A 14033-nucleotide genomic window follows, 5' to 3' on the forward strand; every position below is an offset into this window, starting at 1 on the left:
TTTCTGGTAGTCATGTACGGATGTGAGAGTTGGACTGTAAAGAAAGCTGAGTGCCGAAGAATGGATGCTTTTGAACTGTAGCGTTGGAGAAGATTCTTGAGAGTTCCTTGGACTGCAAGGAGATCAACCCAGTCAATCCTAAAGGAAATCAGTCCTGAATATTCATTGGAAGGACTGATGCTGAAGCTGAAACTCCAATACTTTGGTCACCTGATGCGAAGAACTGACTCCTTAGAAAAGACCCTGATGCTGGGAAAGACTGAAGGCGGGAGGAGAAGGGGACGACAGAGAATGAGACGGTTGGATGGCATCACCGACTCAATGGACATGAGTTTGAGTGAACTCTGGAAATTGGCTATGGGATAGGGAGGCCTGGTGTGCTTCAGTCCATGGGGTTGCAAAGAATTGGACACGACTGAGCGACTGAACTAACTGAGAGATGTCCTGCGAGGAACCACCCAGGCCACCATCCCCAGGGGTCTTGCAACCTTCAGGGGCCCAGAAATGAGACTGCAAGGGATCGGGGCCTGGGATCCAGCCTGATAGTGGCAAGTAGAGCAGTATGATGCCTGGAGCCCTGGGCTCTAGTCCCTCTCTTCATCTCCTCTGTTGCTCAGCTTCAGTATCTGTAAAACTAGGACTGTTCATAGCACCAACTATGTAGGGTTTGTCATAGGGATAACATACAAGTTGCGATCAGCAAGTAATAGTAAGTGACCTACTCAAAGGTCACCTCATTTATGAAGTGTTCCCTGAGCGTGGGACAGGTATAATTCCTCAAACTAGATTTTTAAAACTCCTGTTCTGTTCAGTTCAGTTCAGTTGGTCAGTCATGTCCAACTCTTTGTGACCCCATGGACTGCAGCACGCCAGGCTTCCCTGACCATCACCAACTCCTGGAGCTTGCTCAAACTCATGTTCATCCAGTCAGTGATGCCATCCAACCATCTCATCCTCTGTCGCGTCCCCTTCTCCCGCCTTCAGTCTTTCCCAGCATCAGGGTCTTTTCTAAGGAGTCAGTTCTTTGCATCAGGTGGCCAAGGGATTAGAGTTTCAGCTTCAGCATCAGTCCTTCCAATGAATATTCAGGACTGAATATACTCCATCCTTTAGGATTGACTGGGTTGATCTCCTTGCAGTCCAAGGGACTCTCAAGGGTCTTTTCCAACACCACAGTTCAAAGGTATCAATTCTTCAGCTCTCAGTTTTCTTTATGGTTCAACTCTTACATCCAAACATGATTACTGGAAAAACCATAGCTTTGACTAGATGGACCTTTGTTGGCAAAGTAATGTCTCTGCTTTTTAATATGCTGTCTAGGTTGGTCATAGCTTTTCTTCCAAGAAGCAAGCATCTTTTAATTTCATGGCTGCAGTCACCATCTGCAGTGATGTTGGAGCCTAAAACAATAAAGTCTGTCACTGTTTCCATTGTTTCTCCATCTATTTGCCATGAAGTGATGGGACAAGATACCACGATCTTAGTTTTTTGAATGTTGAATTTTAAGCCAGCTTTTTCACTCTCCCCTTTCACTCTCATCAAGAGGCTCTTTAGTTGCTCTTCGCTTTCTGCCATAGGGTGGTGTCATCTGCATACCTGAGGTTATTGCTATTTCTCCCGGAAATCTTGATTCCAGCTTGTGCTTCATCCAGCCTGGCATTTTGCATGATATACTCTGCATATAAGTTAAATAAGCAAGGGAACAATATAAACCTTGACATACTCCTTTCCCAATTGGGAAACAGTCTGTTGTTCCACATCCAGTTTTAACTGTTGCTTCTTGATCTGCATACAGATCTCTCAGGAAGCACGTAAGGTGGTCTGGTATTCCGATCTGTGGCATTCCCATTCTTGAAGAATTTTCCACAGTTTATTGTGATCCACACAAAGGGTTTGGTGTAGTCAATAAAGCAGAAGTAGATGTTTTTCTGGAACTCTCTTGCTATTTTGATGATCCAGCAGATATTGGCAATTTGATCTCTGGTTCCTCTGCCTTTTCTAAATCCAGCTTGAACATCTGGAAGTTCATGGTTCACATACTGTTGAAGCCTGGCTTGGAGAATTTTGAGCATTACTTTGCTAGCATTTGAGATGAGTGCAATTATCCGGTAGTTTGAACATTCTTTGGCATTGCCTTTCTGGGATTGGAATGACAACTGACTTTTTCCAGTCTTGTGGCCCCTGCTGAGTTTTCCAAATTTGCTGGCACATTGAGTGCAACACTTTCACAGCATCATCTTTTAGAATTTGAAATAGTTCAACTGGAATTCCATCACCTCCACTAGCTTTGTTCGTAGTGATGCTTTCTAAGGCCCACTTGACTTCACATTTCAGGATGTCTGGCTCTAGGTGAGTGACCACACCATCGTGGTTATCTGGGTCATGAAGATCTTTTTTGTGTAGTTCTTCTGTGTATTCTTTCCACCTCTTCTTAATATCTTCTGCTTCTGTTAGGTCCAAACCGTTTCTGTCCTTCATTGTCCCCAACTTTGCATGAAAAGTTTTAAATCTCCATCTGTTAGGAAAAGGCAACCAGGCTAGTGAGAAATTTAAAACTGAAGCCAGGTCTAGATTGAATCCTCACTCCAGAATGCACTAGCTTTGTGGCTTGTGGTAGGTCATGTCACTTGTCTGAGCCTCAGTTTCTTATTCATAAATGGAGACAATAGCACCGACATTGAAGGGTTGTTGGGAAGATTAGTTTTAAAAGAATTCTAAAATGTGCTTCTGTATAGCACACACTAGTTGCTCAAATATTTGTTGAATTCGTACACAGTAAAACAGCAGGTACCCCAGACATTTGTCAGCCATGAAAATATCCTTGAAGGCAGCGTGAAGAGGAGCAACAAATTACAAGCCTGCTCTGTCACGTTCTAGGTGTCCGGGCATAGGGCTGTTGCAGTCTCTCTCTCTTTTTTACCTTTCTTTTAGCATTTTTTCCTGAGAGAGTAACTCATTATTTATGACACGCAAAATGCATTAGTGCTTGTCACTCTTCTGAATTTGTTAATCACCAACATCATTATTACAGGGCACAAATCTGCAGCTGCCGTGTGTATCATTCGGCAGTAGTTCACTGCTTATAACACTTTCTTATAATTAGTGCACACGTAGGTCTAGACATCAGAAAACAAACCTTTAATTGGAAAAAGCAAACAATGCCAAGGAAACAGAGTCTAAGCTCATACTGCTTGTCACATGACAGGCCAACAAGCCCAATACACCGAGAGACAGGTTTTGGGAGCAAGGAATAATGACTTTATTGAAAAAGCCGACTAACCAAGAAGATGGTAGGCACGTGTCCTAAAGAACCATCTTGCCTGAGTTAGAATTCACACTCCTCCTATACCAAAAGGGGAAGGGAGTAAAGTCAAACACTTCTTGGCTTCTGTCAGCCTCCAGAGGGGATTTGTTAATTTCTCCCTCCTGCCACCGTTCACAGGTGGACCTGGTCAGGAGGTTTCCTATGAGCTAAACAAAGGCATTTTAGCTTAATACTCTTTACTGGGAGAGCAGGATCCCCAGAGATGGGCCATGATGTATAACTTAAGTTTATAGGCAGCATTCCTTCAGTGATTAACTTGTAATAGAATACAAAAATGTCCTTCCCTATTATATTAACACAGTTAATACACAAAATCAAGAGTCAGCAAACAATCGGTCAAATCCAGCCCACCACCTGCTCCAGAAAGCTAAGAATGCTGTTTCCTTGTGACTACTTGCAACTGATTTGATGATAGCGAACACACTAACTTTGTACCCCAAATAAGTGAAATTATCTCCCCTCCTGCCCCCAAAGAAATCCATTGGTCTCATTTGTAGATCTCAATTGTTATTCTATTTTGATTTAATCAATTAAAAATTGTGAATTTTTAAAAAAGTAATGAAAAGCTAATGAGACTATAAAACTTACATTAAGCCAGGGAAATAAATAAAAGTTTTAAGTTGTGAAAATGTGTGGAACTTTTAAGTGGCAGAGTCTGGATTTGAACCTACGAAGGCTGATGGTTCACACTACTGCCTCCTGAAAGCAAAAAGCAAAGAGCCACCTCCCGGAGAGATGGGTGCACTTTCAAGGTGATGCTGTGAGCTTCGCAGGCTTCCGGAGGCCTCCGCACCGCCTTGCCCAGGCCCGGGAGTGCTTTGGGTCCATCATCATTTATGTTTGGCGCCATCTAGTGGAGCCAGAGTTAATATGCACCCCGCTGCTGCCCCTGCTCCGCCTCGGTTCCTGCCTCGGTTCCCGCCTCAGCCCTTAACCCCGGGAGGTAATGAGAACCAGAAGTTCACAGATGATGTGCTTACTGCTGGCTCGTAGCAGGTGTTCAATAAACACTGTCTCCTGGATGAGACGTCCCTGCAGTGACTGGTTTCTGAGGCTGGTTCCTCGGGGTCATATTCCGCCAAGGGAGTCTTGAAATACCAGCAAGGAATGGGATCAGCTCCAATACTTTGGCCACCTGATGTGAAGAGCCAACTCATTGGAAAAGACCTTGATTCTGGGAGAGATTGAGGGCGGGGGGAGAAGGGGGAGACAGAGGATGAGCTGGTTAGATAGCATCAGTGACTCGATGGACATGAATTTGAGCACACTCCAGGAGATAGTAAAGGTCAGAGGAACCTGGCGTGCTGCAGTCCACAGAGTCACAGAGTCAGACACGACTCAGCGACTGAACAACACCGTGGGGTCAAGACCCCATCTCGGGGTGATCTGGCCCAGCCCCTTCCCAGCCTCTACTATCTATGGCTCTCTGCTTCCTTGGCAGGTGGGCCTGCTGCCCACCCCCGCCCCCAGGCAGGGGTGCTGTCTTCATGTGGCCTCCACACCCTTCTCCACCCTGAACACGGCACGTCCTTCACCCAGCTCATCCCAACAAGGTTGAAGACAAAGTCTTTCCCGGTGTCTTTTTTGCTAAGAACCACCAGCTTCTCATTGACTGAGGGCCAGAACTCTCAGTTATGTCATTTTGAGGTTCAATGCAAAATGAAAATGTGGCAACTCTTGTTCAAAAATTATTAGGAATTTCAGAACAACTACAGCAGCATTAACCACGTGAGGGGCCAGTCTGAGCACGGGGGCCCTGGGTGGCTGCCCAGGTGGCCGGCCCATGAAGCCCGCCCTCCTGCGTACAGGACAGCACCCTAAGATCTTAGCCAGAACTCCCTTCATTACACCCTCTCAAGGACCCTACCTGGTGAGTGGTTTTATCTCATACTTATTTTTTTAACGTGGTAAAATATTAATACATGCAACATAAAATTTACTATCAATCAGTCAGTTCAGTCAGTTGTGTCCCACTCTGTGTGACCCCATGGACTGCAGCACACCAGGCTTCCCTGTCCTTCCCTGTCCATCATCAACTCCCGGAGCTTGCTCACACTCATGTCCATCGAGTCGATGATGCCATCCAACCATCCTCTGTCGTCCCCTTCTCCTCTTGCCTTCAATCTTGCCCAGCATCACAGTCTTTTCCAGTGAGTCAGTTCTTTGCATCAGGTGGCCAAAGTATTGGAGCTTCAGCGTCAGCATCAGTCCTTCCAATGAATAGTCAGGACTGATTTCCTATATTAACCCTTTTAAAGTGTTCAGTTCAGTGTTGTGATCCAGTATGTCCATGGGTAACCAATCTCTAGAACTTAGTTATCTTGCAAAACGGAAACTTTTCCCACTGAACACTAATTCCCATTCTCCTCCCCCAGCCCTAGCGACCACCATCCTGCTTTCTGTCTCCATGAATCTTACTCCTGCAGGTGTTTCACCCAAGTGAAAACATTTAGAATCCGTCTTTTGGTGACTGGCTTGTTTCATTTAGCATAATATCCTCACGCTTCATCCCTGTTGTAGCCTGTGTGGGAATGTTTATTTTTCTTTTTAAGGTTGAGTAATATTCCTCTGTATGTATTTACCACGCTGTTTGTTCATTCATCAGTCAGTGGGCACGGATTTGAGTTGTGAACGATCTTTTGACCATTGTGAATAAGTCTGAACATGAGTGTTCAAATATCTGTTCAAGGGTCTGCTTTCAATTTCTTTTGGATATATTCTCAAATATGGGCTTGCTGGATCCTTTGACAATTCTGTGTGCATTTTTTTTTTTTTTGAGGGACTGTCATACTGTTTTCTACAGCGGCTACAACTTTTTTTAAGTTTTGAGGCACGTTATTAAAAAAAGCTGGTGCGTGAGTGTGGGCTTAGTCGTTCAGTCATGTCCAACTCTTTGCAACCCCATGGACTGCAGCCTGCCAGGCTCCTCTGTCCATGGGGATTCTCTAGGCAAGGATACTGGAGTGGGTTGCCATGCCCTCCTCCAGGGGATCTTCCTGACCCAGGGATCGAACCCGGGTGCCCAGCATTGCAGGTGGATTCTTTACCATCTGAGCCACCAGGGAAGCCGGTACATAAATGAATAAGTACTTCAACTTCACCATACAGGAACTCCCTGGCAGTCCAGTGGTTAGGACGCCATACTCTCACTGTGGAGGGCCTGATTTCAGTCTCTGGGGAACAAAGACATTACAAACTGTGCAGCTTGGCAAAAAAAAAAAAAAAAAAAAAACTATCATCCATTTACTTCATGTTTTAACTTGACCCTCTAGTAAATCTTTAGCATCATTGGTTTTCGACTGCTATGTGAGGAGATGCTCCCTGTACTTGTGATTTAGAAGCATAATCCACTGATAAACATTGCTCACCTTTCCTTATCGGCAGTAAGACTCACGCCCGGTTCCAGTGCTGCCTCCCTTTTGTCCTTTCGGGTTCAAACCCACCTCTGTCATAGCCGCCACGGAAGGCACATTTGGGTAGACTTTGAAACACTGGTTTTGCTTGAGGTTCCATATGCTTCCTGACCTGAGTGGAGGCAGAAAACGGCCTGCAAGTCCTGCAGCGGGAGTGATCAGTCCAGCAGCTCCCCCTCTACTGGCCATGGGTCCTGCCCGGCTCCCCTGCCTGCCTGCACCCTGAGCCTGGTGGCCTAGAGGCCGCAGCCACCGATTCCACACCTTGACCACCCTGGCTACAGCATTTATTTTTTTTCTTAGTTGCAGCATGTGGGGGTCTAGTTCCCTGACCAGGGCTCAAACCTGGACCCCCTGCATTGGGAACTCAGAATCTTAGTCATTGGACCACCAAGGAAGTCCCATTTTACACTCCCTCCAACAAGGCACAAGGGTCCCAATCTCTTCACATCCTCATCAACACTTATTTCCTGTTGTTAGGTTTATTTATTTATCTCAGTAGCAAGGATGATATGATATGATTTCCCTACTCTTTAAATATGGTACCTGAAAAAAAAAAAAAAAGGAACCTGAAGCTTGGAGGCAGGAAATAGCTTGCCCAATGCCATGAAGCCCATTGGTATCATCAGTCCAGCTGAGACGGTCACTGATTGCCCTGACTGACTCCTGCTGCTGCGGAGGAGGCCAGCCTGCCGTTGTCAAGGTGCCAGCCAGAACCACTCGAGGGTTCTGGTGGAGCCCCAGCCCAGTTCCCTGAGGCCATGACGAACCTCCAGGGGTGCCCAGTGTTGCTCAGTAACCAGCACAAGCCACCGCCCTGCTTAGACTCAGGCCAGCCGGCACGCCTGGCCCTGCAGGCACACGGCCCTCAGCCCCACAGCCTCCTCACCTGCCCCCCACTAATGCTGTCCCGCCCCCCCTCAAAGCCTCCTACAGCCTCAGTGCCACACTCAGGCCCTGGTGTAGCCAGGCCCCCAGCACCCTCACTCGGAGCCCCTGCTGTGTGGAGGCCAGAAGGCCAGAACCAAGATCCAGACTGAGCATCCTCTAAGACAGGGGTCCCCAACCTCCGGGGTTTTATGCCTGATGATCTGAGATGATGCTGATATAATAATAATAAAAACAAAGTCTGCAATGAATACCATGTGCTTGGATCATCCCAAAGCCACCCCTCTACCCTGGTCCATGGAAAAATTATCTTTCACAAAACTGGTCCCTGGTGCCCACAAGGTTGGGGACCACTGCTCTAAGGACTGAGGAGGGGGCTGGGCTCAGGTACTGGCCCTGGCTCTGTCACACCCATTTTTGACCCACAGTGGGAGTTGGGGGTGAGAGCTGTCTGGTCTGGAGCCAAAGGAGCAGAGTTCCTGTGAGCTCAGTGAGAGGGGACGTCCCTGGCGGTCGGGTGATTAGGACTCTGCTTTCACTGCTAAGGGCCTGGGCTCAATCCCTGGTTGGGGAGCTAGGATCCCATAAGCTGCACAGCATGGCCAGAAAAAGAAAGAAATGGGTGAGAACAGAAATGGGGAGGGAATGAAGACCTGGACCCCCTTGGGAAAACCCCTCAGGAATAGCTTATTTCTTGACACCATGGTTGCCCAAGAGTGGGTTGTGAGCTCTGTTTAGAGGGCAGGACCAGCATTAGAAAGCACACAATTCATTTGAAACGTAACTTACTGGGTCCTCACCGCATGAGTGGGCTTCCCAGGTAGCGCTAGTGGTAAAGAGTCCACCTGCCAGTGCAGGAGACACAAGAGATGTGGGTTCGATCCCTGGGTCAGGCAGATCCCCTGGAGGAGGGCATGGCAGCCCACTCCAGTATCCTTGCCTAGAGAGTCCCCATGGACAGAGGAGCCTGGCGGGCCACAGTCCATGGGGTCACAAAGAGTTGGACATGACGGAGCGACTAAGCAGTGGCTGATGAATTAAACGGCGCCCCCACCCCTGGCCCAGGTCACACCGTGGTCTCTGTGTCACATCTCCATGGCTGCAAAGGCTGACACCATTTCCCTGTTCAGCACAGCTGGAGAGTGAGGCTCGTGGGGGCAAGGAGGCTGGCCCAGGCCTCACAGTTCTTAAAAAAAAAAAAAAACTTAAAAAAAAGTTTATTTATCAGGCTGTGTCGGGTCTTAGTTGTGGCATGCAGGCTTAGTTGCTCTGCAGCATGTGGGATCAGAGATGCCCGACCAGAGATGGAACCCACAAGCCCTGCATTGCAAGGCAGACTCTAACCACTGGGCCACCAGGGAAGCCCCAGGTCTCACGGTTCTCCTGGGGCCCATGTAGACCTGGCCCAGGCCCCGCAGAAGATTAACAGGGGCGAATGTTTGGTCCTGACAGTGCTGCATGGGGCTTCGCTTCTTCCCTCAGAATCAGTAGCCCCACCTCACAGACGCCGGGTATCAGAGGACTCAGACCTCTACAGGGTCGGCTGAATAGTTTTTCCCAAACCCAACCACCCGTCTAGATGCTAAGGCCCCCAAAGGCAGGGGCTTTGGACTCCCTGCATTGTCTCCAGAGTCAGGCTGCTCAGGGGAGACGCAAGGGCAGGCTGGGAGTGAACAGGTGAGGGACTCTGAAGCTGGGAGTCAGTCCCACCCGAGTTCCAGCTGGGGCTTTGACCTGGCGGCTTCCTCGTCTGTGAGTTGGGCTCCTAAAGCGTGCTTCCCCAGATTAGAGAGAAGAGAATTCCATGCTGCACGGGCTCCTAGGGCTGTGGGCACCAGCTCAATGTAGGCGGCTATGCAGGTTTCCAGACCCTGATGCTGGGCAAGATTGCGGGCAGGAGGAGAAAGGGGCAACAGAGGATGAGATGGTTGGATGGCATCGTGGACTCAATGAACATGAGTTTGAGCAAACTCTGCAGGATGGTGAAGGACAGGAAAGCCTGGCACGCTGCAGTTCACGGGGTCGCAGAGTTGGACACGACTGAACCACTGAACACCACCACCACCAGGTTTCAGGCCAGGGCCTCCTCTCCAGAATTCTGCTTCTCTGGAAGCATGGTCCACTCAGGGGTGCTCAGCCCAGTCCCTCACCTGCTGGGTGAACAGCTCCCTTTCTTCCAAGGCAAACGTCCACTCTTGAGCTTCCAGCCCCCACACCTTTCCTCACACTACCCTCCGGCCCAGAATGTCCCCCCGTGAACGATCGGGGTCAGAGAACGCGCGTTTGGCATGTTTTGAGACACCGAGCTGCCCTCCCGAGAGGCTGCATCCATGTGTGTTCTCGGTACAGCTGCCCAAGAAGACAGGGTTTCCGCGGCTCTGCCCGCGCGGGGTGTTATCAACGGCTCACACGTTGGGCGGTATCAGTATTGTTTTATGTGCGTTTCTTTCGTTATTCATGGGGATATACGCTTCTTCAGAAAACAGGACTAGACCGCAGAACTTCGTTGTGTGTTTTTTTTTTTTTGCTGCTCTGTGAAGTTTCAGTTCAGTTCAGTTCAGTCACTCAATCGTGTCCAATTCTTTGCGACCCCATGGACTGCAGCATGCCAGGCTTCCCTGTCCATCACCAATTCCCAGAGCTTGTTCAAACTCATCTCCATTGAGTCGGTGAAGACATCCAATCATCTCATCCTCTGTCGTCCCCTTCTCCTCCCACCTTCAGTCTTTCCCAGCATCACAGTCTTTTCCAGTGAGCTTGGGGGAATCTTAGTTCCCAGACCAGGGCTTGAACCCACAGCCTCAGCAGTGAAACCGCCAATTCCTAACCACTGGGATGCCAGGGAATTTCCCCCCGCAGAACTTAAAATAAAATGAAATTATTTCCTGGGAGTTCCTCTGCAATCTGGTGGTTAGGACTCCGCACTCTCACTGCCAAGGGCCCAGGTTTGATCCCTAGTTGGGTAGGCCATAAATAAATAAACAATTCCTATGAGAGAAAACAGCCCTGAACACTGTGGTTTCCCAGCCCCTCATCATTCTTCCAGGCAGAAGAAGGGGAGCTGAGATTGCCATGATCAGCAGTTGTGAGACGAGGAAACCCCAGGACCTGGAATGAGAAGCCGGGTCCTGATTCGCAGGCACCTCATCACCTGCGGGCCCTCAGTTTCCTCCTCTGTAAAATGGGAGCTGCAGGTCTCATCCTATAGGGTTGTTATTGATGATGAAACGGGATGGAAGGACTTCCCTCGTGGTCCAGGGGTTCAGAATTCTCCTGCCTGTGCAGGGGACGCAGACTCGACCCTCAATCTGGGAAGTTTCCACATGCCCCAGGGCATGTGGACTAAGCCTGTGTGTCACAACTACCACACCCACACACTCTGCGGCTGTGCTGCACAACGAGAGAGGCCACTGCAACGAGAAGCCCGCCCATAGCAAGGAAGAGTAGCCCCCAGCTCGCCCCAACTAGAGAAAGCCCACGTGCCGTGGCGAAGACCCAGCGCAGCCAGAAATAAATAGAGCAGTGTGTGCATGTAAACATAAACAAATCAATAAAATCAAACTGAAAACCAGGATGGCAAAGGGGAAATTCACTCATCTGTGAAACAGACGTCTACCGAGGGCTCATCATGCGGGGTGCGGAGGGGTGAACATGTACACGGCCTCCCCTCCGGGGGTTTACAGACGGGGCCTTCCTGGAGCAGAGGCGTGGACAGCAGCGGCTGCTGACACCATGGCCTGTCATTCCTGCTGAGTGTGGGCCGAGGGAGCCGCTAGGACCTCTGTTATTGTTTTGAAAAAATCTGCTATCGTGCTGATAAACTCGGCTGTCAGGAGGGATGTTATTTCTGGGTGAAGGGAGGTTCTGCGGGACCGGGGCTCCTTCCTGCCGGCGCCCACGTGGGTCTCGTCCCTCCCGCCAGACCCGACTTGAGAGATAACCTGGGGCCTTGAGCCTGCTCCTGGCAGGGGACACTGGTGGCCATCGCTGCAGGATGTCCACAGTCGGCTGCCCAGGGCCTCCACAGTGTTTCAGGAGCAGATATCACCCCCTGCCTGACCCCGGATTCCTGGAATTGTCTGACAGAGTGGAGGCCTGGTCTCCATCCCCCTGACAGGTTGCAGGAGATTAGGTTATTTTGGTCACACCGGCCATTTCGGTTCTTGGCCGGAGCGCGTGCCTATTAAATTGTCCTGGCTCTGAGTGGAGTGGCCTGGCTGGTTAAGCCTCGTAATCTGCTCTGAAACGTGCTGGCTCTGTTTTCAACTGTGATAGTCCCCTTGTCACCAGCACCGGTGGCTTCTCCTCAGGTTCCACCATGGGCTCAGCTTGCCAAGTACCCCTGGCAGCCAGGAATCTGGATCTTGAGTAAATCCTCACTCTTGGCTGTTTCAGGTCTGATTCACTGTGCTTTGTTTTACTGCATTTTAATTTGTATCAAGCTTGATTTTACAAACCCCAGAGTGCACAAATCTGAAGCATTCAGCTAGTGCAAGGAGACGAAGGTTTGATCCCTGGGTCCGGAAGATCCCCTGGAGGAGGGCCTGGCAACCCACTCCAGGATTCTTGCCTGGAGAACCCCATGGACAGAGGAGCCTGATCGGCTACAGTCCGTGGGTCTCAGAGAGTCGGACACAGTCGGAGCGACTGAGCACGCACACACATACCCCTCCAACCGCGGTGTGGGACAGAAGTCCCCAGAAATCTCCCTCGTGCCCCTTTCCAGCCAACACCCACCCCACCTCAAGAGGGGGCTGTTGGCCCCTCCATCACACAGACCCACTTCGCCTGCTCTCCACCTTCATACAAACAGAATCAGAGTGTGTTCTCTCTTGTGTCTTCTTCCACCTTCCTTCACTCAGCACAATGTCTATTGAAAAGTTACTGTTGAGGGGGCTTCCCTGGTGGCTCAAGGGTGAAGCTCAGTGAATCAGCCTGCTATTGCAGGAGACATGGGCTCGATCCCTGATCCAGGAAGATCCCACACGCCGTGGAGCAACTAAGCCCCGAGCGCCACGACTGCTGAATCCTCGTTCTGGAGCTTGAGAACCCCGGAGCTCGTGCACTGCAATAAGAAAAACCACCGCAATGAAAGCCTGCTCCTCGCGCCTAGAGAAAAGCCCTCACGGCAACGAAGACCCAGCGCAGCCAAAAATAAAATGAATTAGTAAATATATATATTTAAAAAAAATTAGTGTTTGGGGAATTCAGCATGATGTAGGTGGTGGAGAAACCCAAACACTGTTACTGGAGACAGGGTTTAAGAACTGAAGATGCTGAAAGCCGCATGGTACAGTCAAAATTTTTTATTTAAAAAAGTTACTGTTTCATGACTAGAAACATAATACACATGAATAGCAAAAGTTACAAATACTGTACAAGAGAAAGAAAAGACCACTGAGTGATCCCCACACCTGTTACCCGATCTTGACCTTCTGGTATGTTCCTTACACAACTTTCAGTCGCTCAGTGTCTGGCTCTTTGCGACTCCATGGATACAGTCCGTGGAATTCTCCAGGCCAGAATACTGGTGTGGGTGGCCTTTCCCTTCTCCAGGGGATCTTCCCAATTCAGGGATCAAACCCAGGTCTCCCACATTGCAGGCAGATTCTTTACCAACTGAGCCACACAACTTTCAAGGCAAATGAAAAATAGTCTTCTATGTGAATCGACTCACATCATATTAAGACTTATTCTACAGCCTTTGAATCTCAGTTGAGACGGCGCAAGTATAGATGTCATTCTGAGTTAGTGATGGTGGGTCGACCTCAGACTTTCACGTTATGTTCCTTAGAAAACGGTCCCCAAAGATGGAGGAGTTTCTTTGTCGTCTAGGATTTGCCCACTTCTGTTCTCCACTCCATTTCCTGGGGGCGGGGCGGGGTGGGGGCGGTCTTAGCCCTCTGTTTTCAGGCCCTGGTGTCCCGCTCTCTGTGGCGCTCCGGCTCTAGACAAGCCAGTGCTGTGGCCTCCCTCCAAGGCCAGAGTCTCTCTTGCGTCAGGTGCCCCCTGCACCCCCCACGCCAGCTCCTCACGCTCAGAGGCCCTGGTTGAGCAGAGCCGGCTGAGGCTGCAAGGGGCCCAGGAGTTCAGCTCCGGGGAGCCTGGGCCGGACTGGCTCATTTTCAGGGGTTCGCAACAGGTGGGAGATTCTAGGGGGCCGCGGAGGGCAGAAATCCATTGGCAAGTGTCTTCAGGGCTGTGAGGAGGCTCCTGCCAAAGCTTCGGGGGAGAGTTGAGGGAAATGGCGGCAGGGATCACTCCCTCCTCTGGGCTTCCCAGGTGTCATTCAGGCTGCCAAGGACCGGCCTTGACCTTCAAAAGGAAGCTCACTGCCGCGGTCTCGTGTCCCCAGAGGCCTCTCCCCAGGACCTGGAGAAGTATCTGGTTCCAGACGGGCACCCAGG

The 14033-nt window shown here is 49.9% G+C and overlaps 1 pseudogene; it reads right to left on the reverse strand.

The window, feature by feature from the left end:
• Nucleotides 1-6573: 6573 nt before the first annotated feature.
• LOC138078814 (mitochondrial import inner membrane translocase subunit TIM14 pseudogene) lies at nt 6574-7501 on the reverse strand (annotated as a pseudogene).
• Between the last annotated feature and the right edge of the window lie 6532 nt (nt 7502-14033).

This window comes from Capricornis sumatraensis, chromosome 4 (genome assembly GCF_032405125.1).
Source record: "Capricornis sumatraensis isolate serow.1 chromosome 4, serow.2, whole genome shotgun sequence".
NCBI lineage: Eukaryota > Metazoa > Chordata > Mammalia > Artiodactyla > Bovidae > Capricornis > Capricornis sumatraensis.